The 27,459-nt window shown below is 46.1% G+C and overlaps 1 protein-coding gene across 14 annotated transcripts in view; it reads right to left on the reverse strand.

Annotated features, from left to right (window-relative positions):
• LOC309378777 (endonuclease domain-containing 1 protein-like) overlaps positions 1-27,459 on the reverse strand; it is a 402,039-nt gene that overhangs the window by 75,118 nt on the left and 299,462 nt on the right. For 6 of the 14 annotated variants that reach the window (XM_081927428.1, XM_081927429.1, XM_081927427.1 and 3 more), the window contains one exon: positions 17,698-17,838. The exons of the other annotated variants lie outside the window; for them this stretch is intronic. The gene's annotated coding sequence lies outside the window, so the exon portion shown is untranslated. The remainder of the gene's footprint in view (positions 1-17,697; positions 17,839-27,459) is intronic. 14 annotated transcript variants of the gene reach the window in all.

A 27,459-nucleotide genomic window follows, 5' to 3' on the forward strand; every position in this document is an offset into this window, starting at 1 on the left:
CCCGCTGGTAAGCGGTCCCTATTTATCTACTTGCACCCGGAGGTGCTTTCGAACTGCTAGGTTGGCAGGCGCTGGGACCGAGCAGCGGGAGCGCACCCCGCCGCGGGGATTCGAACCGCCAACCTTTCGATCAGCAAGTCCTAGGCGCTGAGGCTTTAACCCACAGCGCCACCTGTGTCCCATATAACGTGTTCCGTTACTTCTGGGTCGCCGTGGAGCGCAACCCGAAAACTCAACCCACAGCTCCTTTAATCCGAGGTATGACTGTACTCATCCAGAGAACTGCGTTGGAAAAAAATAATTCAGAGAAATTTGAAGAATGGTGGTGCTTTATCCCACATGCTGCTTTAGAAAGCGTGAGTCAGGTGGGCTCACCTTTAAATGGTATTTCTCCCCCATCTCTAGGGGAGGGGAAAAAACACTGAAGCATCAGATTCCACTTTTGTAGGGCAGGGTGTGGGCCTAATTTCAAGCCTGGCTTTGAGCGGGTCACGCCTGCACTTCTTCCGCAATTCCTTCTTTCCCGCCACTGCCTCCTGCCCACGCAACTGCCTCTCTGCTTCTCCCCGCTTGCAATTAACGTGCCCTGGAGTATTCGCTGTGTCCTTGGACAAAAGCCCTGACTGTGTGGGCCAGAGATGGAGACGGCTGGCGGGCGCCTCTCTCTGCCCCAGCTCCACCAATGCCCTCTGGCCTGCTCCTCCCTTGGCCACGCCAATCCTGGAACTCCCACAAGCAGCCACGGCTGCCAATTGTGGCAAAGTTGCCGAGCGTTGGCTGATGTGATCAATTATCTACCAAGGGATTAGGGTGGGACCAGCCACTTCAGAGCCGGAGTCTCGTGGAATGCCAGGTCTTTGCCAAGCAGGAAGAGGAAGTCCTGAATCCTGGCAGCTACATGCTGTGGAAATCTACTAGGAAAATAAAGAACCCAATGCTCCTCCCTCGGCCCCTTCCAACTCTACAATTCTATGACTTCCAATGGGACGTGGGTGGTGCTGTGGTCTAAACCCCTGAGCCTCTTGGGCTTTCCAATTGGAAGGTCAGCGGTTCAAATCCCAGCAATGGGGTGAGCTCCCATTGCTCGGTCCCAGCTCCTGCCCACCTAGCAGTTCGAAAGCACACCAGTGCAAGTAGATAAATAGGTACCAATACGACGGGGAGGTAAACGGCGTCTCCGTGCGCTGCTCTGGTTCGCCAGAAGCGGTTTAGTCATGCTGGCCACATGACCCGGAAAAACTGTCTGCGGACAAACAGACAAACATTGGCTTCCTCGGACATTAAAACGAGATGAGCGCCGCAACTCCAGAGTCGTTCGCAACTGGACTTAACTGTCAGGGGTCCTTTTATGACTTCCAACATGCGCACTAAGGGGAGTATATGGTAAAGTGGCTCATAAATGTCTTACAACAGAACCAAAGCAACTCCTGGAATCTGTAAAAATATCAGGATTTAGACCTACTCTAACAGTACATGTGAAAAGGATCTAGGGGTCTTGGTGGACCCCAAGTTTAATAGGAGTCAAGCGGGTGATGCAGCAGCAGCAGCAGCAGAAGAAAACAATACTAATGCTATTCTAGGCTGCATCAACAGAAGTCTAGTGTCCAAATCAGGGAAAGTAATAGCACTACTCTGTTCTGCCAATTCTGTGTCCAATTCTGGGCACCACAATTTAAGAAGGATATGGACAAACTGGAACATGTGCAGAGGAGGGCAACAGAGATGACCAAGGGTCTGGAAACTAAGCCTTATGGGAAAGGCGAAGGAGCTGGGTATGTTTAACCTGGAAAAGAGGAGGCTGAGAGGAGATAAGATGGCCATCTTCAAATATCTCAAGGGCTGTCACATGGAGGATGGAGCAAGCTTGTTTTCTCCTGCTCTGGAGAGTGGGACCCGAACCCATGGCTTCAAGTTACAAGCAAAGGAGATTCAGACTTAAACATCAGGAAGAACTTTCTGACAGTAAGAGCTGTTGGACAGTGAAACGGTCTCCCCCGGGAGGTTGTGGACTCTCCTCCCTTGCAGATTTTTAAGCTGAGGTTGGATGGCCATCTGTCATGGATGCTTTAGTAGGTGTGGCCTGACCAAGGCAGCTGTATTCACACAAGATCTGGAGAACCTCAGGTTCCGCACACCTGCAGGAGGAAATCACACACTGATCTCTGGTTACCTGGGAGTAAGCCCCATTGCATTTGACGAGGCTTGCTTTTGAGTAGTTACGTAAAGAGATGCACCGTTAGAATCATAGAACTGTAGAGTTGTAGGGGACCACGAGAATCGTCTAGTTTAACCCCCTCACCGAAGAATTGATGCTTTTGAATTCTGGTGCTGGAGGAGACTCTTGAGAGTCCCATGGACTGCAAGAAGATCAAACCTATCCATTCTTAAGGAAATCAGCCCTGAGTGCTCCCTGGAAGGACAGATCCTGAAGCTGAGGCTCCAATACTTTGGCCACCTCATGAGAAGAGAAGACTCCCTGGAAAAGACCCTGATGTTGGGAAAGATGGAGGGCACAAGGAGAAGGGGACAACAGAGGACGAGATGGTTGGACAGTGTTCTCGAAGCTACCAGCATGAGTTTGACCAAACTGCAGGAGGCAGTGGAAGACAGGAGGGCCTGGCATGCTCTGGTCCAGGGGGTCACAAAGAGTCGGACATGACTAAACGACTAAACAACAACAATGAGGGATCTTCTGCCTCGTTGGAGCTCAAACTCACAAACGTGGAGCTCAAACTCACAACCCTGAGATTAAATCTCGTGGTATCTTTGCTCCTCATCCTTCTTTGTTTTGCTTCTCTTCTCATTTTAAATTGAGCTCTACAGCCACGAGACCTGCAAACAGGCCCGCCTTTCCCCCATGTAAACTGAAGCCATGTTTTCTAGTACGAATGTTCACATTGCACCCATGTGCTCAGGAGACCCGCTGGATAAAGGCTGCAAGTTCTGACCCTCTCCCCAGTGCAAAGGAAGTTTCATATCCCCCATGAAATGAGCGCAACAAGCAATTAGCCACAACACGCCTCATTAATTCCAATGAAACTACAGCAGAACTTCCGCCCCGCCATGCCCTTCGGATATATAGCTAACCTTTCTGAACGTATGTTATTTGCGGTACACAAAAGAGCAGCGATCGGCTCGAACAGGGGCCGAGTTGAGAAGAGACAAACAAGCGGCTCTGTAATGTCTCCTAAACGAATTCCTGCAAACCTGCTGGGGCAGAACCAGAGTCAATTCTCCAGCCTCTTTCAGCCGACTGGCCAAACGGAAGAGACCGCACCCAAAACTAAGCTGTGGGATGAAAATCTTAGCTTCTGGCCATTTATTTAACACTCCAAAGCCCAGGAACTGATAAAAAAAAACAACCACCAGCGGATGGTTATAGTAACAAGGAGCAACAAGCATGACTCTCTCTTTTTTTAATGTGGTTTATCGGCCTAATCTTGGTCTTACGAGAAAAACACATGAACATTCCTAACGCAATTCTTCCACGCCTTCTTTTCCTGTGGCTAGCGCAGCTGAGGAATCGGTTAGGATTAATCGCCGAAAAAGCCTCTGGATCAATCGCAAGGGATACTGCAATGATTTGGTTGGAGAACTGTTGTGCAGTATTATTATTATTTTTACATACAACTTCTAGAGGGTTTGTGTTAGGTCTGTTGCGGGGGGGAAAACCAAAGCTACAAAACTTGACCAAACCTTTCGGTCTAAGAAACTGGTATCTACGTCATGTTGATCCCTGAAATCCTATTTATTTCAGTGACTAACTGCATCCTTCCAGGATAGACAGCAAAGCTGTGTTTGATGCTTTAAGCACAGGTTTGGGGAAACCTGGGCCCTCCAGATGTTGTTGAACTGAAACTCCCATCACTTCTGACCTTCCAACTCTAAAACTCGTATGTTTCTATGGCCAGGCTTGCTGCGGCTGATGAGAGTTTCAGTTCCACAGAATTTGGAGGGCCTTGGTTCCCCATACCTGCTCTGAGCACACCAAGAACACATCCCTCTCTATTTCTGAAGATTCTGGAAATCTAATAAGAGACCAAAGCAAAATGAAATACAATGATGTCAGACTGGTTAATATAGGCTTGGTGCTTCCCCCTTCATGTACAATGGTACCTCAGGTTACATACGCTTCAGGTTACATACACTTCAGGTTACAGACTCTGCTAACCCAGATAGTACCTCGGGTTAAGAACTTTGCTTCAGGATGAGAACAGAAATCGTGCTCCGGCGGCACGGCAGCAGCAGGAGGCCCCATTAGCTAAAGTGGTGCTTCAGGTTAAGAACAGTTTCAGGTTAAGAACGGACCTCCAGAACGAATTAAGTACTTAACCGGAGGTACCACTGTATTGCTTCTCCCCCCCCACACACTTTATTGACCAAACAAACTGCTTACCAAAAATATGATAAATATAGGCCATTTCGCAAAGCTTGAATTTTAGCGACAGGCCATTTATCAGCATCTATTCTAATGCTGACTGTTTTAAACCCAATAGCGATGTGAGGGAGATTGAAATGAATGGATTCACACAAATTTTGCCATTTGTGTTATGTGGGTGTTATGCAACATACATTTGATGTTCACATCATCTAGTTTTCCATGGGAAAAACACTGTACATTGTAAAGATTTATTATGACACAAGGTGCGTCTGTTATTTTTAATGGAAGGTAGCATTAAATGGCTTCGGTCCAGTATACCTGAAGGAGCGTCTTCACCCCCATCGTTCTGCCCGGACACTGAGGTCCAGCGCTGAGGGCCTTCTGGCAGTTCCCTCACTGCAAGAAGCCAAGTTACAGGGAACCAGGCAGAGGGCCTTCTCAGTAGTGGCACCCGCCCTGTGGAACACCCTCCCACCAGATGTCAAAGAGAAAAATAACTACCAAACTTTTATAAGACATCTGAAGGCAGCCCTGTTTAGGGAAGCTTTTAATGTTTGGCTTCTCACAGCGAGGGAAACACCAGAAGGCCCTCAGCGCTGGACCTCAGTGTCTGGGCAGAACGAAGGGAGTGGAGACGCTTCTTCAGGTATACTGGACCGAGGCCGTTTAGGGCTTTCAAGGTCAGCACCAACACTTTGAATTTTGCTCACAAGAACTATCCTGGGAGAGCTTGAATGGCCATCTGTCAGGGATTCTTCTTTAGCTGTGATTTCTGCATTGCTGGGGGGGTTAGACTAGATGACCCTCATGGTCCCTTCCAAATCTACAGTTCTACAAAATAAACAAACAACAGACCACCCAGTCACCACACTGAGCAGTTTGAAGCTGTCTTAACACTGATATGTTTAGCCCAGTATTTTATCCACCCGTCTCCCCCCTTCCCCGCCACCTAATAGGAGGACTAAGAGCCTGGAGACCAGGGTTCGAATCCTGACTCATGATGCCCAATGGGTGACCTTGGACCAGCCACCGTCTTTCAGCCTAACCTACCTCACAGGGTTGTTGTGAGGGCAGAATGCTACCCTGAGCTCCCTGGGAGTAAAGGCAAGATAGAATCAAATAATTCAGCCTCTCCACCCTGCCTTTTCCCAGAACTTATTTTATAATGATTTTTGAAGTCTAGAGACTGAGCTCCTAAGTCTGGCTCCGATGTCTCATGCTTTCTTCCCTTCGGCACTCACTTTTCAAAAGATGAATCATTTTTAAGGTTTCCGTTTGAAGAGAGATGAACGCGATGATGGGAGCTTGGAAGCATCTGACCGGGAGTCACAAGGTGTTGGGTTCTATTCCCGGCTCTCCCCTGACTTTGGGGGAAATTCCTTTCCTTGCTTCGCAGTGAATCCTCACACTGGTTTTATCTTGACTTCCCATTGGTCGGTGCCACCACAGGCAGCAAATGGTTGGTTTAATCCACTTTCCCATACGTCCCTTCCCAACAACATCCAGCCACCTTGGTTAAGCACATCCGGAGAGCCACAGAGGTCCTGCAACCCTGCGTTCCTGCACCATCCTTTATTCACAGAAACATAGAATTGTAGAGATGGAATAGTCCATGAGGATCATTTAAGACTCAAGGGTCAGCAAACATTTTCAGCAAGGGGCCAGTCCACTGTCCCTCAGACCTTGTGGGGGGCCGGGCTATATATATATATTTTTTAAAAAAATGAACGAATTCCTATGCCCCACAAATAACCCAGAGATGCATTTTAAATAAAAGCACACATTCTACTCATGTAAAAACACCAGGCAGGCCCCATAAATAACCCAGAGATGCATTTTAAATAAAAGGACACATTCTACTCATGTAAAAAAACGCTGATTCCTGGACTGTCTGCTGGCCGGATTTAGAAGGTGATTGGGCCGGATCTGTGATCTACCCATCCCTTGGTAATGCAGGAATCTTCCACCCAACATTTGGGCTCAAACCCACGACATGGAGATTTAAGTTCCTTATGCTCTACCAACCAAGCTACCCATCACACATTGAGTGCAACTTGTGCTTTTCTGATATTGCGATTCTGTGCCAAGAAATCCAAATTGGGACAAACTCGCTTAATAAAAGCAAAACGAGTCCGTGTCTCTTACAAGTCACTGCTGAACAGGAATGCGCAAATCTGACTTTTTTTACATGGCAACATTTGCATGCCGCTTGGTTGTAGTTAAGCCACTGAGCAATAATGAAAGCTATCAATTAAAAATGGTTTTTAAAGAGTTTAAAATGATTAAGACATTTGGAAAAAGGAAAACCCTTATCCAAAATCTCTGCTGCCTTGTGGGATATTTTTGGGGAAAGACAAGGTTCAGGAGTAAACCCTACACACATCTGGACCTAAGATGGTCAGATGGCGCCGTGTATGCCTCCTTCCGGCAATTTCTGCAGCCAAGCTGGTGCTAAACATTCTCCTCTGCTTTCCTTTGGACCACACAAGTGAGGCTGAGAGGGGCATCTTGTCATCTGGGTAGCCTAGGACCTCCACACACACTGCCCAGGCTTGCACTCCGGGGAGGTCACTTCAGTGCTGCTAACACAGCAGTGTTACTTCACCTCCAGAGGTGCACTCGATAGTCTCTCGAGACAGATGGATGCCAACGCTGTTAGACAGACTACACCTCCTGGCAAATAGAAGGGGAAGAAATGGTGGCAGTGAGAGATTTTACTTTCTTGGGCTCCATGATCACTGCAGATGGTGACAGCAGTCACGAAATTAAAAGACGCCTGCTTCTTGGGAGAAAAGCGACGACAAACCCAGACAGCATCTTAAAAAGCAGAGACATCACCTTGCGGACAAAGGACCGTATAGTTAAAGCTATGGTTTTCCCAGTGGTGATGTATGGAAGTGAGAGCTGGACCATAAAGAAGGCTGAAATCCGAAGAATGGATGCTTTTGAATTATGGTGCTGGAGGAGACTCTTGAGAGTCCCACAAGAAGATCAAACCTATCCATTCTGAAGGAAATCAGCCCTGAGTGCTCACTGGAAGGACAGATCCTGAAGCTGAGGCTACAATACTTTGGCCACCTCATGAGAAGAGAAGACTCCCTGGAAAAGACCCTGATGTTGGGAAAGATGGAGGGCACAAGGAGAAGGGGACAACAGAGGACGAGATGGTTGGACAGTGTTCTCAAAGCTACCAGCATGAGTTTGAACAAATTGCGGGAGGCAGTGGAAGACAGAAGTGCTTGGCGTGCTCTGGTCCAGGGGGTCACGAAGAGTCGGATACTACTAAACAACTAAACAACAACAACATTATCTGTTAAAACTCTGTGCATGTTCAAGCATGGGGAATCCCAAGACTGGAGGCCCTCCAAGCCTCTCCATCTGGCCCTCAGGATTCTCCCCAGCCAAGCCCTTTCTCCACAGGCCACACCTCAGCTGTGCTTTGCCTCTTCCTGGAGCACTTTTGCCTGGCTGGAACGTGTCCTTGAACCCTGAGTACGATTCTGGCTCCCTCAGGTGGGAAACAGAAACAGCCGCGTGCGAAAATACCCGGCTGTGCAGAGAGATAAAATTTTACATTCGCTGCCCACTTTTGCCTGATGAAAAGTGTCCCTCGCCTTGGCCTCGGCTGCTTCGCAAGTGTTAAACAACAATAATCTCAGCTTGTGGGCAGGTTCCTGTAGGAGCCGGCAGTGCGGATATTAAGTTTCCGTCCCAACGCAGAGGTCAGGACTACAAAGTACATGAGCGGCGGCAAAAATCCTGTTGGCAGAAGGACTTAGGAGACAATGGGTCGAAGGCCAGCGGTTCACGAAGGAAACAGGCATGGCTTTCGAAAACACCCAGTCCAAAGCTGTTCTTTAACAATTGTGCAATCTGGGAATAATGGGGAGGGGAGAGAATGGGGGGAGGTTTAAAAAAGGACAAAGGCCGGCGATGTGAGCAGCAGGCAGGAGCTGAATGTACCCCCCGCCCTAAGTAAAGGGGATAATTCAGAGAGAGTAATCAGCAGGCAATTTGCCTCCAAGATTCAGGTGGACAAATGCCTTTTCTCAAATCTTCCCAAGGTTATTCTGAGCCGGCGGCCTCCGACAGAACAACAAGCACCGAGGGGGGTTGCCAGAGTTCAGGACTGACTTCACCCAGGAACTGTGCTTGCAGATCAATGTGACCTCTTGCCTCTGTGTAATTGTTGCGGTTACACTATGTACCAGCACACAAACTCGCTTCCTTGAAAACACACACACCGGTGTACCTCTGCGTTGTTGCATCAAAGCTCCAACCACAGGAGGAGCAAACATACAGGAACTAAAATGCAAATCACAAACGAAACCAGACTTTGGGGGTGGAAAAACGAGATGTAAAATGCAGAATGGAAGGGAAGGGTGTGTTTCTCACCATTACAGTGGTACCTTGGGTTACAGACGCTTCAGGTTACAGACTCCGCTAACCCAGAAATAGTACCTCGAGTTAAGAACTTTGCTTCAGGATGAGAACAGAAATCGTGCTGCGGTGGTGTGGCGGCAGCAGGAGGCCCCATTAGCTAAAGTGGTCTTCAGGTTAAGAACGGACCTCCAGTTTCAGGATAAGAACGGACCTCCAGAACGAATTAAGGTCTTAACCCGAGGTACCACTGTAATTTGTTTTTGGATACCACCCTACACCCATAGATCTCAGAGCAGTTCGCAACATTAACGACATGACTGGCGCTGTCCAATAGGTGCCCAAAACCATCAAGCCGGTAGTTTTATGCAGAGATGAATCCTACCGACTGCAGCGGCATCAGCCGGGGTGAAAACTGGTTTGAGCCATTGGTCACAGAATCAGGGGATGGGAAAGGTCAATGGAGGCAGGGAAACATCTGTATTTTCTGAAACCGAAGAATTCAAGAGCCCTCTTTTCCAACCAATACTCCACACGTCTAGTGAACAAATACAGGGGAACAGGATCGTGCCGGACGATCACACTCTTGACCTCATGTATACTGCCAGCATTTGACCGGTGAACCGGAGGCACAAACAAGTATGTTGTACTGTAAGCACATATAAATCAAATCCCCATCTTCAGCTCAATGCGTGAAATTTGGGGCCAATCAATGCAATGGGGTCAGAGGGTGGGGCTAGCAAACAAGATTCTCCTCTATGGATCCCTGTGTTTGTTGCACAAGAGGCCTATTTGTGGAAAGAGATCGCCTTCAGTTCCGAAAAAAGCAGCAAGAGGAACAAAATAAGATCTATACTACTTCAGCATTAAAGTCCGCACAACCAGCTTTCTATTTATTTATTTCAAACGCCCTGCCCTAGCCTGCAGCTTACAAAACCAAAAGCAACAATAGCGCACGCTCTCTCTCTCTCTATATATATACACACACATACACACACAAACACTATTAAAACACTACTAAAAACATCTTCTGAACACACAGCAGCTATGGCAACAAACTCTGTTTGCTCCTCCTGCTCACAGTCACCAAATGCCTGTGCAAACACGTTTATTTCATTTAGCTCTATTATTTGTTAAAATGTTTTTTATTGCACCCTTCCAGCCTATGCGCTCCCCTCTCCTGAAAGGCCCACAGTAAGGATAATGCCTGGGCCACATTTGAAGAGTATCACAGAATCACAGACTTGGAAGAGACTGTGAGGGTCATCTCGTTCCCGTAAGGCAGGAATTTTTCATCCGAGGTGGGGCTCAAACCCACGACCTTGAGATTAAGAGCATCGTGCTCTACCAACTGAGCCCCTTGGCAGAGATTGAGGTGGCCCTATAACAGCATTTTATGACAGACTGGAGCGAATTGAGATGTCCTGCCATTTAAACCCCCGGTTGTCCATGTTTTAATTAAATTTGCAAAAGATCTGCAGTTAAATGGCCCTTCAGGCTCCTTATTCATGAAGTCGAATGGCTATCCAACCTGCAGGTCTCCCCCGAGGCGACCAGAAAAGGGAAATTCCTTTTATACTTAATTGAAATAATTTAAACAACATGACCAATTTACCTGTGATTATGCTGCTTTTGCAATGAAGACTTCACTGACAAGATGAGTAGCTCGGCAGCCCGTAATTTGCCTGATTGAAGGGCACGTAACTCCTTAGATGTCTCCAAATAAGATTTCGCCGCAGCTTTTAGCCCTTTAAAGTTATTTCCAGTTCCAGGGGGAAACATCTCTCCCCAGCCTTTTTAATGATCTATTTTGCTTTGTATTGCTTAATGCAATTGCTCACAGAGTTGCTATTTCTAACTTATTTCTAATGCGGGTATTCTTTTTTAAAAATAAAAGTGTGTATTACTGTAAGACGACGTAATTTGATTAAAGAGCGGGTCGTGAATTTTAATAATAATAAAAGAAGATCTAAAATGCTACGAGTGAACTTCCTAATCTACAGGTAGGGCTCTTTCTAGCCTTGGGAAGAAAAGAATTTGCTAATCAGTGAACCGGTCATGAAAACTCCCTTCCCAAAGCGAGGTGGAACAGTGTGACCCTGATTACCTGCTCAGCACTGAGTCATTGTTCTGGAGCAATGCACCCTTTCTCGCCGGTAGTAAAATGTGTACTCTTTTCCACATTTACAACTTTTGGCACGATGAACCAAACCTGGACTGCCCACCAACCGTTGGCTCTGACCGATAAGAACCCAGCCTTGTTCAACCCTTCGGTCCCCACTGGATTAAATGAAATTGCCATATTTTTTGCTCTATAAGACTCACTTTTTCCCTCCTAAAAAGTAAGGGGAAATGTGTGTGCATCTTATGGAGCGAATGCAGGCTGCGCAGCTATCCCAGAAGCCAGAACACCAAGAGAGATTGCTGCTTTCACTGCGCAGCGATCCCTCTTGCTGTTCTGGCTTCTGAGATTCAGAATATTTTTTTCCCTTGTTTTCCTGCTCCAAAAACTAGGTGCGTCTTGTGGTCTGGTGCGTCTTATAGAGCAAAAAATACGGTGATTATTACTGGAGGGGCGACGGCACGGTTGTGGCTCCCTTGGTGAACCTTAATAATAATAACCATTTTATTATTTATACCCCACCCAACTGGCTGGGTTGCCCCTTAAAGGACAGAGAAGGCCACACTTTTTTGATGTAGGTTGCCTATTTTAAAGTTTTATTATCAGATTTTCGTATTGCATTAGATTGTTATAAGGTGTACATTTTTTGTTTCTTCAGCTTGTAAACCGCCTTGAGTATTGTAAGATAGAAAGACGGTATACAAATTAAAAAACGATGATGATACATACATACAAGGACGTAGGAAGACATCTTCTGCCAAGTCACAGAATCATGGAGCTGTAGCGTTGGAAGGGACCCGAGGGTCATCTAGTCCAACCCCCTGAAAGGCAGGACCGTTGGTCCATTTCAGCTCAGTACTGCTGACACGGACTGGCAGCAACTCTCTAGAGTCGACAGCAGCACAGCAACTGAAGAAGCTGCCTTCTGCATTGTCAGGCCACTGTGAGAACAGGATCCTGGGTCTACATTTTTGCCCAATCTGGCAAGGCTTTTCTTAGGTCCCAATGGGAACTGGGACCTTTCGCATGCAGTGCGTCTATGCATTTTATTATGAAGAGGCTCAAGCGTTTGGTCAACCTGCTCTTACTCATCCGGGCATCACTGCTGAGAAGTTCGTACCAAAACAGATACGAGCTGCCGATTTTTCATTGTGGCATTGTATTAATTTTATTATTGGCCTGCTTGTGAGCAACAATTTGCAGGCGCCCCCCGAGTCATGGAGCGTGCTTAAACTCCTTTTCGCCCCGGCGGACACTTTGGCGTTTAAAACCAGGGAAAGGGTTCCCCGTGTTCTCTCCAAAATGTCGCCGTGAATTGTGTGCCGCGATATTTATCTGAGCTGCTTAATCTAGCCGCTCAGATAGCCAAGGCAAATAACCGTTCTTCCTGAGCAGGTTCCTTGCCACCCTCAGAAAAAAAAACCAAAAAACAGCAATGCATGTGGGCAGGGAAGCAGGGACTATTTTTGCATTTGGGGCTCATTCTGGCACTTTCTGGCAAAGCATAAGACAGCAGAGCGAAAACCTTTGCAATTAAAACACACACCTGCCCCATAACGATTTGCTTGCCTGTCCTAGAACAGATCTTCATTTCCCAACCAATTAAGCTTCGTAATACTGAACGCCTTTGCAAAGAGGTTCCAACAAAACATTGGCACCTGCAATCTAAATATTTGACTATTTCATTCCTAAAGGGCTCGTTTATTAGGGCACTGGAAAAGCTCATTGAAAACTCTGAATTATTAGGGCTGCCTGCACCCCAGGCTTAACATAGACTTTGCAGCCGTTCGTCCTCCTCGGGCCATTTCTGTGAGGGAAATGTTTGCCACCGGATTTGAGCGGGCTCTTTGCTGCGCTAGGAATTGCAGAATTGTAGAGTTGCAAGGGACTCCTGAGGGTCATTTAGTCCAACCCCCTGATGCAACTCAGGAATCTCAACTGAAGCATCCATGACAGATGGTCATCCAACCTCTGCTTAAAAACTCCCCAAGGACGGAGAGCCCAACGCCTCCTGAAGGAGTCGTGCGGCAGCCACCATTTTGATTTCCCACAATGCCGAAGGCTGGGACAACAAGCTTGGTTGTGGAGCTCCCCAACGGCGACGCAAGCTGATTTTTGAAATTCGCTATTTCCCCAATTATATTTTACTAAGTTTCAACGCTTTAAACATGTACAATTGATATACTGACTGAAAATGTATTGTATTGCAACTGTACTGTAACTTTTGAATATATATATATTTAAAAAACAGCATATGCAATCAGATTGAAGTTATATGGCTTTAGCAGAAATGTTATAAAGGATTAAGTAAAAATAGATTGTTAATTGGCTAAAGGAGGAAAAGTAAAGTTAGATTATGTCAAGACAAACTATAGGGCAAAAACTGAGAAAGATGGAAAGGATTTGCTAAAATAGCTAACTGAACTAGAATACAAAAAAGGGAGGTGTGAGGAGGTCAACGAAACAAGCAAATGAAAGATAAGTTATGGGAATACTCGTGTTTTTAATTGTTTTTGTTTTGTTAAGATAAGTAATGTTTTCTGTTTTTTTTTTCTTTATTGTGATGTGTTGTTTTGTTTTGTTTAATTTTGTGTCTTCTTTTTTTTCTTTCTGTAATCTTTAAATCTTTAATAAATATTACTTTAAAAATAAATAAAAAACAGCATATACAATCAAAACACATTTTCGTCGTTTCTCTTATTTTTGCCAGCTTCCCACCCCATTTTCCATGGAGTGGTTGTTTCTTCCCTTCCACTGCACCCTAACTTCCATCTATTAAATCATAACAACTGTGTTATAATCAAATTACTTCTGTCGCTCAAATCCCGCTCACAAGTTCTCCATACTATAATATTTCTTTAAGTAGTCTGAAAAAAGGCACCCATTCTTCTTTTGGAATTCATTCTACTGGGACGGCCAAGACTGTTAAAAAATTGGTGAGACCAGGGAGAAGAGTCGGCGGAAGAAGACTGGAAGAAATTTAAAGACTATTTACAGAAATATTGTAAAATTAATGAATGCTAGAACGATGTCGGATAGAAATTAAGCGGTTTCCAGCTGTAATGTTTCAAGAGATGGAAAAAAAGGTTTTAGAAGCAGGTTAAAATTTATTGATAAGGATTTGCTGAACTAACAATCTGAATTGGAATACAAAAAAGGGAGGTATGAGGAGGTCTGGGAAGTAAGTTAATGGAAAATAGGTTATGGTTAATTATTTTTATTTTTGTATATTTTTTGTTTTTTTGTTTTTTCCCCTCTTTTTGATTTTTATTGTATTAATATTGAAAACCTTAATAAATATCTTATAAAAAAAACAACAAACTTTTAGGGGGATGAAAACGTCAGGTCTTCACCAAGGCTAACTTTCCAGACTGGTCCTACATGGGCCAGAAAAAATCCAGGGAATATTATTATTATTATTATTAAGATGTTGTTGGATGCAACCTCCGTCACTCCTGACCGTTGGCCATGCTGTCTGGGGCCGATGGGACCCCCACCTTTGCCTTAAGCTCTCCTCTGGTTATTGGGGGGGGGCAAATAGTAGCCCCTTCACACTGCTGCTTCCCCTCCAACTCCCTCTCTGCAGGCAAAGCAAGCAGATCAGTAAGACTCCACAGCTTCATTTTTGCAGCAGAACCAGGAGCCCAGATCTTGCAGGGAGGCATCGCTCAGGCACGGCCATTGAGGCAGGAACGATGCAGGCTTCTCGCCGTTGTTCGCCCAGGAAATGTGGAGAACTGGGGGCGAAATGAGTCTTTCAAGAGGTGCTTCTGGCCAGATAAGGGCACACCAGTTTTTTTTTTTTAATGATAGTTATTGAAGTTTCAAAAAAAGGTTACAGAAATAAGAAAAAGATAGAAAAAAACCAAAAAATACAAAATACAGAAAAAATAAAAGCAATTAAAAATAAATCCATCTTTCCATGCTTTTCTTTCATTTACTTATTTCCCTGACCTCCTCACACCTCCCTTTTTTGTATTCCAGTTCGGTTGGTTAATTCAGCAAATCCTTTCCCTCTTTGTTTTTATCTTAATCCTTCATCTTAATATATTATAGCTTTACTTTCTCGCCTGTTTACAATCCATTTTCACATGCTCCTTTGTAGCATTACTGCTAAAAACCACTTAATTTCATTCCGACATCATTCTAACATTCATTAATTTTACAATATTTCTGTAAATAGTCTTTAAATTTCTTCCAATCTTCTTCCGCCGACTCTTCTCCCTGGTCTCGGATTCTGCCGGTCATTTCTGCCAGTCCCATATAGTCCATCACCTTCATCTGCCATTCTTCCAGAGTGGGTAGATCCTGTGTCTTCCAGTACTTTGCGATGAGTATTCTTGCTGCTGTTGTTGCATACATAAAGAAAGTTCTATCCTTCTTTGGCACCAATTGGCCGACCATGCCCAGGAGAAAGGCCTCTGGTTTCTTCGGGAAGGTATATTTAAATATCTTTTTCATTTCATTATATATCATTTCCCAGAAAGCCTTAATCCTTGGGCACGTCCACCAAAGGTGAAAGAATGTGCCTTCATTTTCTTTACAACATCCCCCTAAAAGTTTTTGATTTGAGTTTCCACTGAAATGAGGCTGTATTTTAATTTTAATGTTGTATTTTAATCTTGTTTTTAAGATCAAAATCAATCAATTTGTTTTATATCAGGTGTTAGCCGCCCTGAGTATAAATAAAATGTGTTGTTGTTGTTGTTATTTATATCCTGCCCATTTGGCTGGGTTTCCCCAGCTATCCTGGGCAGCTTCCAACCGAATATTAAAAACATAACACAGCATCAAACACCAAAAACTTCCCTAAATCTGAAGAGCTACATGTTTCCCACCGTGATGTGCGGAGAGTCCATATTCTTTTCTCCCCTGGAAAAAGGGCCCCATCGTGTACGCTGGATTGGGGCAGCGGAGTCGAAGGAGACCAAAAATTCCCCCTGGTTTATTTGCTGCCTCTGCAACTGCGTTTGATGCCATCCTTTCGAACAGGAGAAAAGTAAAGGGGTGCACCTGGGGCTGGACCGAAACCTGCCCCTCCCTCCTGGTCCTCTGGGGTGAAAGGCAAATTTTGCCTCTTCTTAGCTGTGCTCCCAGTTCAATTGCTGCCTGTTCAATTTTCTAGAACAGCCCTTCAGATGCTGGAAGAACACAATCAGGTCTCCCTTTAAACCTTCACTTTTCTAGGCTAACCATACTCAGCTCTTTCCAGATTCTTCGCCATCCGAGTCACTTTCTCCTTGGGGGGGGGGCATCCCCCAGTCTGTCCATTTCCTTACTGAACATTTGGGACCCAGAAGGAGACGCGGTACTTCAGATGCGGCCTGGCCTGTGCAGAACAGAGTGCGGCTACTCTTTCCCATGCTTCGGACCCTATGGGCAGCCCAAGATCACATTAGCTTTTTTAACAGCTGCCTCTCATGGCTGGCTCACGTTCAGATTGCAATCAACTAAAGCAGCAGTGGGAAACTTGCTGGCCTTCGGGTGCTGCTGTACTATAACTCCCATTGCGCCTGGCCGTTGACTTCCAGCAACCTGGGGGGGGGGGGAGAGACAGGCACAGGTCTCTCACCCCGGAACGAATACACCTGGAAGGTTTCTTTTACATGTATTGCAGCCAGCCTGTCATTAATTACTATCACCGTTAATTTTATCCTGCCCTTCCTCATTACAGAGCCCAGGGAAGCTAACAACACCCACAAGATACAGCACGGAAATAAAATAAAAGCTACATTTTGCAGGAAAGTACTGCAGCCTATGATAATCTGCAGCATTCAAGTTTTTTAATACTTTGGCTAAAAGCGTAAAAATGAAATAAAAGCTACATTTTGAAAGAACTGTAGCCTATGATAATCTGAAGTAGCCAAGTTTGTCTAAAAGTGGAACACCTTTTAGACACCCTGGGCAGCTAAAGACAAACAGGGAGACTTCCTCTAGGCTCCAGAGACCTCAACCTCTCCTACCCTACACTTGAGTTTTTGAATTTTGTACCGAAATAGGGAAAAAAAACCACCCCAGAAGCTTCCCCATAAAACGGCCCAATGTCTAAAACCTTCCTTCCCAGTTTTCCAAGAAACGGCAATTCTGTACACGTCTGAATCAGGCGGCACCAACCCTTACATTCAGTGAACCTGGCAATTCCAAATAAAACCATCTCACTACGCTACAAAGCGATTCGTAAGATCAAGGAGCAAGTTTGCATTCTCAAAGGCATCCAAGGGGCCACGATGGGCTTCAAGTTTGAACAGCTCGTCTGCGTGGAAACATATGTTTGTTCAGAAACCTCCACTTGCTCCGAAGAGAGCTGTAAGAACCGTCGACAGAGACAGAAACAGAAGGTGTACCTGTGAAGCCGAAACAGCCCTCCTCCATGGAGAAATACCTGCTGTCTAACCAAACCGCCATGAGCCTTTTCTTGCTCTGAAAGGCGCCAAGATCGACGTGGCAAGATGCTCGTCTCTGCCATGAGACTGCCTAAACCACAAAATTGCTTTGAAGGAGTGCTGGGGAGGAACCTACCAAACTGACCTTGAAGCACCTCGGCTTCAATCGCTTTCACCGCTGCCGAGAGAAGGGAAACCAGGAGGTACATGATAATCACGAGAGGAGAGGAATCAGAAATTGTCGCAGTCTTTAAAAACCCTCCTCGCAAGGTGTTTGGCGTCTTATTTTCCGAGTTAAGGTGTGGAACAGGCGTCGCCCGCAACCGGATTCTAATTCTTATATGGAGAGAAAGAGACAAGGAGAGGGAGGGGTGGGTGGGAAAGCAGAAATAAGAAGGAACCTCGGTTTTTGGAGAAATGAAAACACGTACCTATGGAGATGCACTTGACAACCTGAGCTGTTAAAGCAGAGGAGACCCAGCCGACGAAAAGCACGTAATCCAAATGACAGGACGAGTTCCAGGCTGCAGCCCGCAGCACGCCCAAAGGGGGGGGCATGATTTGCATGTTCCCTTTATAACGAAAGCAAAGTTCAGGTCAAAATCGGAACGGGAGGAGACGTGTAAAAAACCCCTGCAACCCTGATCAAACTCGAGTTCTTGTTCCGTTGTGGGGCAGAGAGGCCTCAAAACATGCGCACACACAATTCCCACAGGGAGACAGGAATCTGCACCCTGGCAATTATTTGTTATTTCATTTTTTGAAAAAATGCTATTTATGCCTGCCTGGGACAAACTGAGCAAAGCAACCAGGAAGTTCAGGGCCACAAACGTCACTCCCGAGAGGCTGGCAGGTTCTGAGCAGAAACACAGCAGCGTTCATTGCCTTGGGTAGATTTAAAGCGGGAGAAAAGCCATGCCAGGATACGGCCCTCCCTAAAGATTATATATATATATATATATGTAAAAAATGCTGAAACAAGGAACTGCAAAACAAGAAGTCGTCTGCCTATTTTTAAAAGGAACTGCGTCAACAACTAGGGAGGTGTTTTTTGGTTTTTTTACAGTAACGCTTCAAAGCTTGGAGGACTCGGGAGCCGGGAGAGATACGCAGAGGAGGCTGTTTGCACATGTCACTGCTGCTTCCATTATGTAACTCTCTTTCAAGCACTTTGGCAATCCAGTTTGTGTTCATTCTTAGCGGCCTCATGAAGCGGATCAATATTGTTTCCACCGGGCAGATTAAGAGCCAGTGGGTCCCTCCGCAGCGCCGGCTGAGTGGGACAAGCACTTTGTACACGTGGCACTTTTTTGCAGCGCAGGAATAAGAAATGTGGTCACCGGGACGGAAAGAAGCTTCCTGAGAATCTCTCTGACTTTTCTGTTTGTTTGTTTTTTAAGGGGGGCAAGTTTCTAGACCTTGCAAACTTATCTTTGCGGTCAGGTAGCTGCCGCTGGCGCAAGCAGCCAGCTCCCAGGGCACCTCTGTGATGCCCCTTCTGTCCTTTCCTCCACAGTCTTCCCCTAAAACCACCATTTTCCGTGACACCTTTGGCATCTGAAATATACTCGGAGAGTGGATTTCATGCTCTTTATTCAGCTCATAGTGGTGAGGAGGAATGGAAGTTCCTCCAGAATGTCTGCTTTATATACATTATTTACACAATGGGCCCCACGTGATTGGCTAATTACGGGATTCTCCTGTAAGCCAATCAGGTCGTGGATTCAATTCCACCTGGAGCTGGATTGGGTGGCTCCTGTGGACCAATCAGACTGCTGCATTCTGGAGCCTATTGTTCTAGGACCAATCAGGCTGCTGCATTCTGAATCCTATTGTTCTAGAGCCAATCAGACTGCTGCATTTTGGATCCTATTCAACTCAGTACATAACACCCACTCCCAGTAACTTATTTAGACTGAGCCAAAGTATGCCCAGCCAGAATACTTATATAATCTTCCCAATGAACCTCTATGTCCTTTTCAATCTCCTTCTCTGTTGCTTTCCTGGTGCCTGTTTCTAGCATGTAAGCTCCTTGGGGCAGGCACCTACCACCAGGTATTTTAGCAAAGCACCTTGTACCATGTGAACAGCATAATAATAGCACAACCGTTTGAAAATGAGTGGGCAATGCCTAGTAGAATAGTGGGAGGAGATGCTCAAATGAGATTTGCAATGGCCAAAGGAGAAAGATGAAGATGGGAGTTTTCAGGTAGAGTAATGGACCGGACAACTTCAGATACACGGGAGTGCATAAGAACATGAGAAGAGATTGCTGGGTGAGGCCAATGGCCCATCTGGTCTAAAATCCTGTTCTCACAATGGCCTGTGGGGAACTTGTAAGCAGGATTTGAACACAAGAGCAACAATCTTTCCTCCTGTGCAATGTCAGAAACTTAGATATATAAGCTAACCACCAAATGGCACCTTAAACGTAGGTTATAGTTGCCACAATGGAATTTCTAGGTGCGCTTTCCCCCCAATGGAATACTACTACTACTACTAAAATAATAATAATAATTATTATTATTATTATTATTATTATTATTATTATTATTATTATTTTGATACTGCATTATCTTTTAAAGAACAAATCTCAAAGCTGTTTTAAAACATCCAATAAAACAATCCAGAAAAAAAGAAATTCAAACTGCAAAAGAAATATTTCGGATCCTTCTCTAGTGTGATGGCCTGGGAATCCGATTCAGAGGCTGAACCGGAGGAATCCCAGCCTGCACAGGAATCCCTGCCTCCAGGGCCGGCTGAACTGGGGCAGGGCCTTGATTCTGGAGTGCCTGCACCTGTGCCGGATCCTCAGGAGCAGACACCAGGTGAATCCACTCTGGCTCCAGAGGGGGTTGAGGACACAGTGCCTACAGGTGAGTCTCCCCCTGGGCCCAGTAACCCTTCGGCCTCTCCTGAACTGCAGAGGCTCAGGGCAGAGAGGCGAAGGGAACTGGTTTCTCCCAGGAGGAGTGCTCACCTTCCCCTGACAGGGCTGGGAGAGGCGCACCTGTAGGCACTGTATCCTCAACCTCCTCCTCTTGTGGGGAGGAGTTGCGGTGGACCACGTGGTCACCCATTCTCCCCAGGGCCGGGGGACGAAGTCCCGCGTTGCTCTGGGTATCCCAGCCGCGTCATCACTCAGCCAGCCAATCCACTGGCTGGTGGGGGCGTGGCTGGGACCATTTAAATGGAGGCATGAGCCGGAGGGATTCCTCTTGGCTCGCTCCTTCAATCTCCCGCCCTCCCTCCCTTTTTTGCAGGTTTTCACTGCCCTTGCTATGGACCTCAGTTGGTCACCATCGAGGGGCCTGGTAGGAATTTTTCCACTTGGCAAATTGGCATGGGGCCATTGGGTTTTCGCCTACCTGGTAGCAACCGTCACAACTTTGTAAGGTTAGCCATTGTTGGATCTTTTGATGGAGGAGGGGAGGTGGGGCCATCAACTGCCCCCTCCAAGCTTAGGAGTTTCCGTTAAAAGAATCCGGGGTGTGTGGATCTTGTCCGAAGCCCGGATCAGGGGCTAGGGCCATGACACGACCCCGTCGGGAACACCTGGGGGAGCTCAGGTTGGTTTGCATCAATGGAGCTCCCCCTTCCGGTGGTTTACCCTTACCTGTGCGGCAGGAAGGAGTCAGATATAGTCGGGTCCATTCAATGCCTAAGCCAATTACCGCTCATATTCTGTAATCGATAAAGTTGTGGCCAAAATTTGCCCAATAACATTAACTTAATATCTGTGTCCTGGTGTGTTTTATTCATCAATGAAGGGGGGCTTGCGGGGTCTAGACACGCAACAAGTTTAAAAGCGCAGGTCCCAATACTGATCCTTGGAGGACTCCGCTTTCTCTCAGAGTTGTGGGTTCGAGTCCTGCGTTGGGGAAGAGATTCCTGCATTACACAGGGTCGGACTAGATGACTACACTTCAATAGCTCTCCTTCTCCTTAACTGAAAATACATTATGCAAAAGGAGAGGGTACAGTATAAGCAAAGAGGATTATTTTTTTTGCAGAATGCTCCTTTTCTCGGCATCTGGGCTTGCCAACGTGCTGCAGAACACTAATATTTTTAGCTCATGGTACAATCATCCCTGCAAATACGCTCAGAACACGACGCGGCAGCTACTAGGAACAGATGATTTTGCAAGCGGCGCTTTTTGACAGTCGATGCCCCCCCTTCCCCCATCTTTGCAGAAAACAAATCTCAATCGCTATTTGAAACTAAAGTGCTTCTCTAAGTGCACCTCGTTAAAAGAAGCTTGTGGTTTTCCTTTTTTCGAAAACAACCACTGCTCGGATTTCGAAAGTATTTTTCTTTTAAAAAGAGAGAGAGAGAGAGAGAAAGAAAGACAGTGCTGTCAAACAAAAAGTTCCCAAGTTGAATACAGAGCCGTTTGCCGCCTGAACATCGTGTTAACAACAATGACTGGGGCTGTTTCGTATCAGCCCAGACTGCAAGCAGTGACTCATCAGCCTCTACCACAGATTCCCAAGCTGTGTGTACAAGCACGTCGGCGCTGGGTTGCAAAGTTACTGGGCAGCTGGGAGCCTGCCTGCTCTGTCTCTGAGTGAGTCCCTGCTCTGGGCTCGCCCTCTCCCAAACCGAGAGACACGCTTAAGAAGAGCCATTCACACAGAAGCACAAGAGGAGGGGGTTAGCTCACGGGGCTAAAAGGTGTTTGGGAGGGGCAACCAGAATGATCAGTGCAAGGGAAGCATTGGGCTTTTGGTTTTTGCTTTTACAGGGGCAAAGCTCAGTGGCAAATCATCTGTTGTGCAGGCCGGCCAGACAATACTCAGGCAGGTATAGCAGTGGGTCTGGGTCAATACAGTGGTACCTCTGGTTAAGAACTTAATTCGTTCTGGGGGTCTGTTCTTAACCTGAAACTGTTCTTAACCTGAAGCACCACTTTAGCTAATAGGGCCTCCTGCTGGTGCCACCCCGCTGGAGCATGATTTCTGTTCTCATCCTGAAGCAAAGTTCTTAACCTGAGGTACTATTTATGGGTTAAAGGAGTCTGTAACCTGAAAAAAGAAGGGGGGGGTCAGACTGGGCCCCGATCAAAGGCGAGGCGGAACAGCTCCATCTTGCAGGCCCTGCGGAAAGATGTCAAGTCCCGCAGGGCCCTGGTCTCTTGCGACAGAACATTCCACCTGGCCGGGGCCACAGCCAAAAAGGCCCTGGCCTTGGTTGAGGCTAGTCTAACCTCCTTGAGACCTGGGACCTCCAAGATGTCATTGTTTGTGGACCGTAAGGTCCTCCGCGGGGCATACCAGGAGTGTGTGCCATTCTCACAGGGGGGTGGGGGGAGAAATAGATATCACAACACCTTCACCACAAGAAGAGTGGCAACCCATATTCTCATCCTTTTTCCATGGAAATGGGCCCTGATTTATCCCAAAGCAATTGCCGTATTTGTCGCTACATAATACGCACGTTTTTCTTCCTAAAAAGTAAGGGGAAATGTCTGTGCATCTTATGGAGCGAATGTGTGGTCCCTGGAGCTGAATTGCCGAGGGGCAAAAAGCAGATCATGATGGGTTTTTTTGAAACAGGGAAGTGGGTGTTGAAACAAAGCCACTGATCAGCAAGCAATCGGGAGCAAGATAAGGGACGCTAGAGATAAAGGAGGCTGACTGGGAGGGGGAGGTAAAAGCCCATGGATCCTCAGGATTTTTGCATTGGGTCACCCCAAATTCACCATCAGATCACATAGCATGTCCATGGCTACAGCCTGCACCAAAAAAATCACGCACCCACTGTTGCCTGGGGCCGCAATGGTGCAAAAACGTGGTTACAAAGCACGGATCCACATGGATTCTCAGGATTTTTGCACTGGGCTACCCCAAACTCACTGTCAAATCACATATCATGTCTGTGGCCACAGCATGAACCACAAAAATCATACACCCACTGTTTAGTTCAGAATATTTTTTTTCTTGTTTTCCTCCTCTAAAAACTAGGTGCGTCTTATGGAGCGAAAATTGCAAGTGTCCCAGGCTGCATTCAGAGAACTTATTTACTGATCATTCATCCTCATTCATCTGCGCTATCTATGAAGCTTTCATTCTGATCTGCCTGCAGGGAGCTCACATGACGTTGCATCAAGCAAATGTTAACCCACATTTCCCAGCGCGTTTCTCCATTACTTTCCTTACTGCAAAAAGTCCAACTTGGAACAGGGGGACATAATCGGGTTTCTTGTGCAAGAGCTCTGAATTTACCGTCACCACACAATCCCAAATCTGAATCCCACCAGAAGCAGTGTGGCAGCATCCCAGAGTCCCATCGTTTTGCCATGTAAACCTGAACCCAACTAACCACAAGTTTCCCCCCAATACTAAAAATTTGTCAAAAATGTATCACTTGCTGTTGAAATGGAATACGCAGGATGAAACAGTGAAATCAGCTATGATTAAGTGGGCACAAGACATTGGTCATAATATTATGTTTGCTGACTGGGGAAAGTTGTGGACCACCGGTGTGAAATTTACGGCATGTAATGCCCTGAGAGAAAATATTATGAAAATGATTTACAGGTGGTACATGACCCCAGTCAAGCTTGCAAAAATTTACCACTTGCCTGATAATAAATGTTGGAAATGTGAAGAGACTGAAGGTACATTCTTTCACCTTTGGTGGACATGCCCAAAGATTAAGGCGTTCTGGGAAATGATATATAATGAATTGAAAAAGGTATTTAAATATACCTTTCTGAAGAAACCAGAGGCCTTTCTCTTGGGTATCGTCGGCCAAACGGTGCCAAAGAAGGATAGAACATTCTTTATGTATGCTACAACAGCAGCAAGAATACTCATCGCAAAGTATTGGAAGACACAAGATCTACCCACCTTGGAAGAATGGCAGATGAAGGTGATAGACTATATGGGACTGGCAGAAATGACTGGCAGAATCCGAGACCAGGGGAGAGAGACAGCGGAAGAAGATTGGAAGAAATTTAAGGACTATCTCAAGAAATATTGCAAAGTTAATGAATGTTAGAATGACGTTGGTTTAGAAATTGTGTGGTTTCCAGCCGAATCGACAAGTACTAAGAAAAGAAGGGTTAAAAACTAAATGAAATTAAGGGGAAGGATTTGCTGAATTAATAAAATAGAAATTGGAATACAGAGAGGGGAGGTATGGGGAAGTCGGGAAAGTAAGGTATAAGAAAATAAGGTAATGAAATTATACCTGGTTTTTTTGTTTGTTTGTGTTTGATTGTATTGTTGTTATGTCTTGTTTTTAATATAATTTTTAAAACCTTAATAAACATCTATTAAAAAAAAACCTAACCACAAGTTTCCCAAGTCGAAGCAGAGGCTGGTTCTATCACAATAGCTTCTGCCTTGCTCAGAACTGGGGGGGGGGGGGGGGAGCCATGCCAGAATTCTTTTTTGCTCAGAATTCTTTTTTGCCCATGAGCACGAAGGCATGTATTCAGTTCTGACATACAGGTGCACAAGAGGACGAGTGCTTTGAGGGCACGACTGGTGGTATAAATAAAAATAAATATTATCTCAATATAAATGTTGGGAAACTGGACTCTACATCTCTCTCCCCCCAATTAAGTGAAATGGGATATAAACTGGAATCAGCAGCTGGTGCTCAGTATGCAAACGGTTTGCAGAGATTTCTACACGCAAACACACACCCTTTTCTTGCAGGGGGGGGGAACGCTTGCGGAATCCTTAAGCATCTCTTTTGACACAGCAAAAGGCAAAACAGGGCGAAGGAATTTCAATTAGGCTGCGCCGTTTTGGACTTGAGTGCCGACACTGAAACCCGACATGGGCAGCGGGTGCCGGGGAGCGAAGAGAGAAAAGGCTGGGAGAAAAGAGATGGGATGAAATTCTATGGAAACCACCACCAAAAAAGCATGCAAAGAGGGGGGGGGGAGAACCTTCCTGGCAAAGTCGTCGTTCCTGATTAACGGCAAATAAAGGAGGTGGGAGCAAGATGTGTTCAGCTTATTACAACTCCATCGAGGGCTCCATCGCCATGGAAACGGGCCCTCTGCAAGCAAAGCGACGTTCCCCGGCTACCAAAGTGTACATGTGCTTCTGTGCTCTCACGTGTTTTGAGGAACAGGAATTCACAGAACCACAAACGCTTCTCCGATTAAAGTAACGTGCTGCACACATTGTCTGTGGTCCAGGGCTTTGGCGCTCACTCCGTGGATGAGACTGGCCAAACATATTGCTCGGCTTTCTTTTGGAGGTCTAGAGGGGGGTCTTGCCACCCAGGCAGCCCAGGATCTCCATATACACAGCCCAGGCTTGTGCACTGGGGAGCTCACCTGCGTGCTCCAAACGCAGTTGTTTGGATTCAGCCCTAGAAGCACCCTCCATTGGCTCTCGTGATACAGTAGTATACCTGAAGGAGCGTCTCCACCCCCATCGTTCAGCCCAGACACTGAGGTCCAGCTCCGAGGGTTGTCTGGCGGTTCTCTCATTGCAAGAAGTGAGGTTACAGGGAACCAGGCAGAGGGCCTTCTTGGTGGTGGTGCCTGCCCTGTGGAACGCCCTCCCATCAGATGTCAAGGAAATAAACAACTACCTGACTTTCAGAAGACATCTGAAGACAGCCCTGTTAGGGAAGTTTTTAATGTCTGACATTCTATCGCTTTATTATTATTATTATTATTAATTATTATTATTATTATTATCATCATCATCATCATCATCATCATTAATTCTGTTGGGAGCCACCCAGAGTGGCTGGGAAAACCCTGCCAGATGGGCGGGGTATGTATGTATGTATGTATAAATATTATTATCAGATGCCAACCATAGTAAATACATTCAGCTGAGCATTCTCTCTCTCTCTCTTAGGCGGTCATTCTCTGGGTACTCACAAATGGTGCTTGGAGGGGATGGCTTGCATAGGTTGGCAGGAGCAGGGACTGAGCAACGGGAGCTCACCCCGTCGCGGGGATTCGAACCGCTGACCTTCTGATCAGCAAGCCCTAGGCTTTGTGGTTTAACCCAAAGCGCCACCTGCATCCCTCTTTTCATTATTGAAGGTCTATATTTCAACGTCTGCCTAATTGGGTTTAACACTTGTAAACCACTTAGAAGGCCGTTTGGGACCAAGCGGCATATAATGCTAGCCCAGCCCAGATGTAGACAATGAAGCATATCAGAAGAATTACGAAATGAGGCATATCAGAAGAATTACGAAATGTCGCAGGATTAAAACATGGGAACATACCTAATACTGAGAATTCTGTTCTGCCTTGGTCAGACCACACCTGGAATATTGTGTCCTGCTCTGGGTGCCACAGTTTAAGGATACTGGAAAGCTGGAACGTGTGTGAAGGAGGGAGACCAAGTAGATCAAGGGTCTGATGAGAAACGGTTGAAGGAGCTGGGTATGTTTAGCCTGGAAAAGGGAAAACTGAGTGTATATAAGGATAGCCACCTTCAGATAGCTCAAGAGGAGGAAAGCTTGTTTTCTCCTGCTCTGGAGGTGAGGACTCAGAACAATGGCTTCATATTACAAGAAAGGACATTGCGACTGAACATCAGGAAGAACTTTCTGACAGCAAGAGCTGTTCAACTCTCGTTCTATGGAGGTTTTTAAGCAGAGGTTGGATGGCCACCTGTCATAGATGCTTTAGTTGAGATTCCGGCATTTCAGCGGGTTGGAATAGAGGACCCTCTGTTATTCAATATGCACTCAGGGTGTCCCCAGAGGCGAATGGCCATAACTCAAAGGGTAGAGCATCTGTTTAGCATGCTCAGTATAAGGTAGTTTCCTCTGCTCCTATTCCTCCTCTGCCACTTCCACTAAGCTAGTAAAAAACAACAACACAACAGGCAGCTGCTGCCAGTCAGAGCAGACAGTACTGACCTGAATGGGCCAATGCTCTGGCCTTGTGTAAGGCAGCTGCCTATATAACTGAGAGAGCCCTCTCCCTTGCCAGCTTGATGGGAGGACATGGAACTTCTCCAGAGAACAAATGCTCTTTGGAGAAGATAAGAGCATTGTGTGACATATAGAAAACAGGGGCCGCGTTCCCTTGCGCATTTGCCGTCTGCTTCTAGCAGAAGCTGCGGAGCATCCTAAAAACTTAAGATCCAGCTGATGGGAGCTCTGGGTGAATGCCTCTTTTATTTACACCAGAGTAAAGCATACAAACCACAAGAGCCTAGGGCTTGCCGGTCAGAAGGTCAGCAGTTCGAATCCC

The sequence above is a fragment of the Podarcis melisellensis genome (genome assembly GCF_964234715.1).
Source record: "Podarcis melisellensis genome assembly, chromosome: 10".
NCBI lineage: Eukaryota > Metazoa > Chordata > Lepidosauria > Squamata > Lacertidae > Podarcis > Podarcis melisellensis.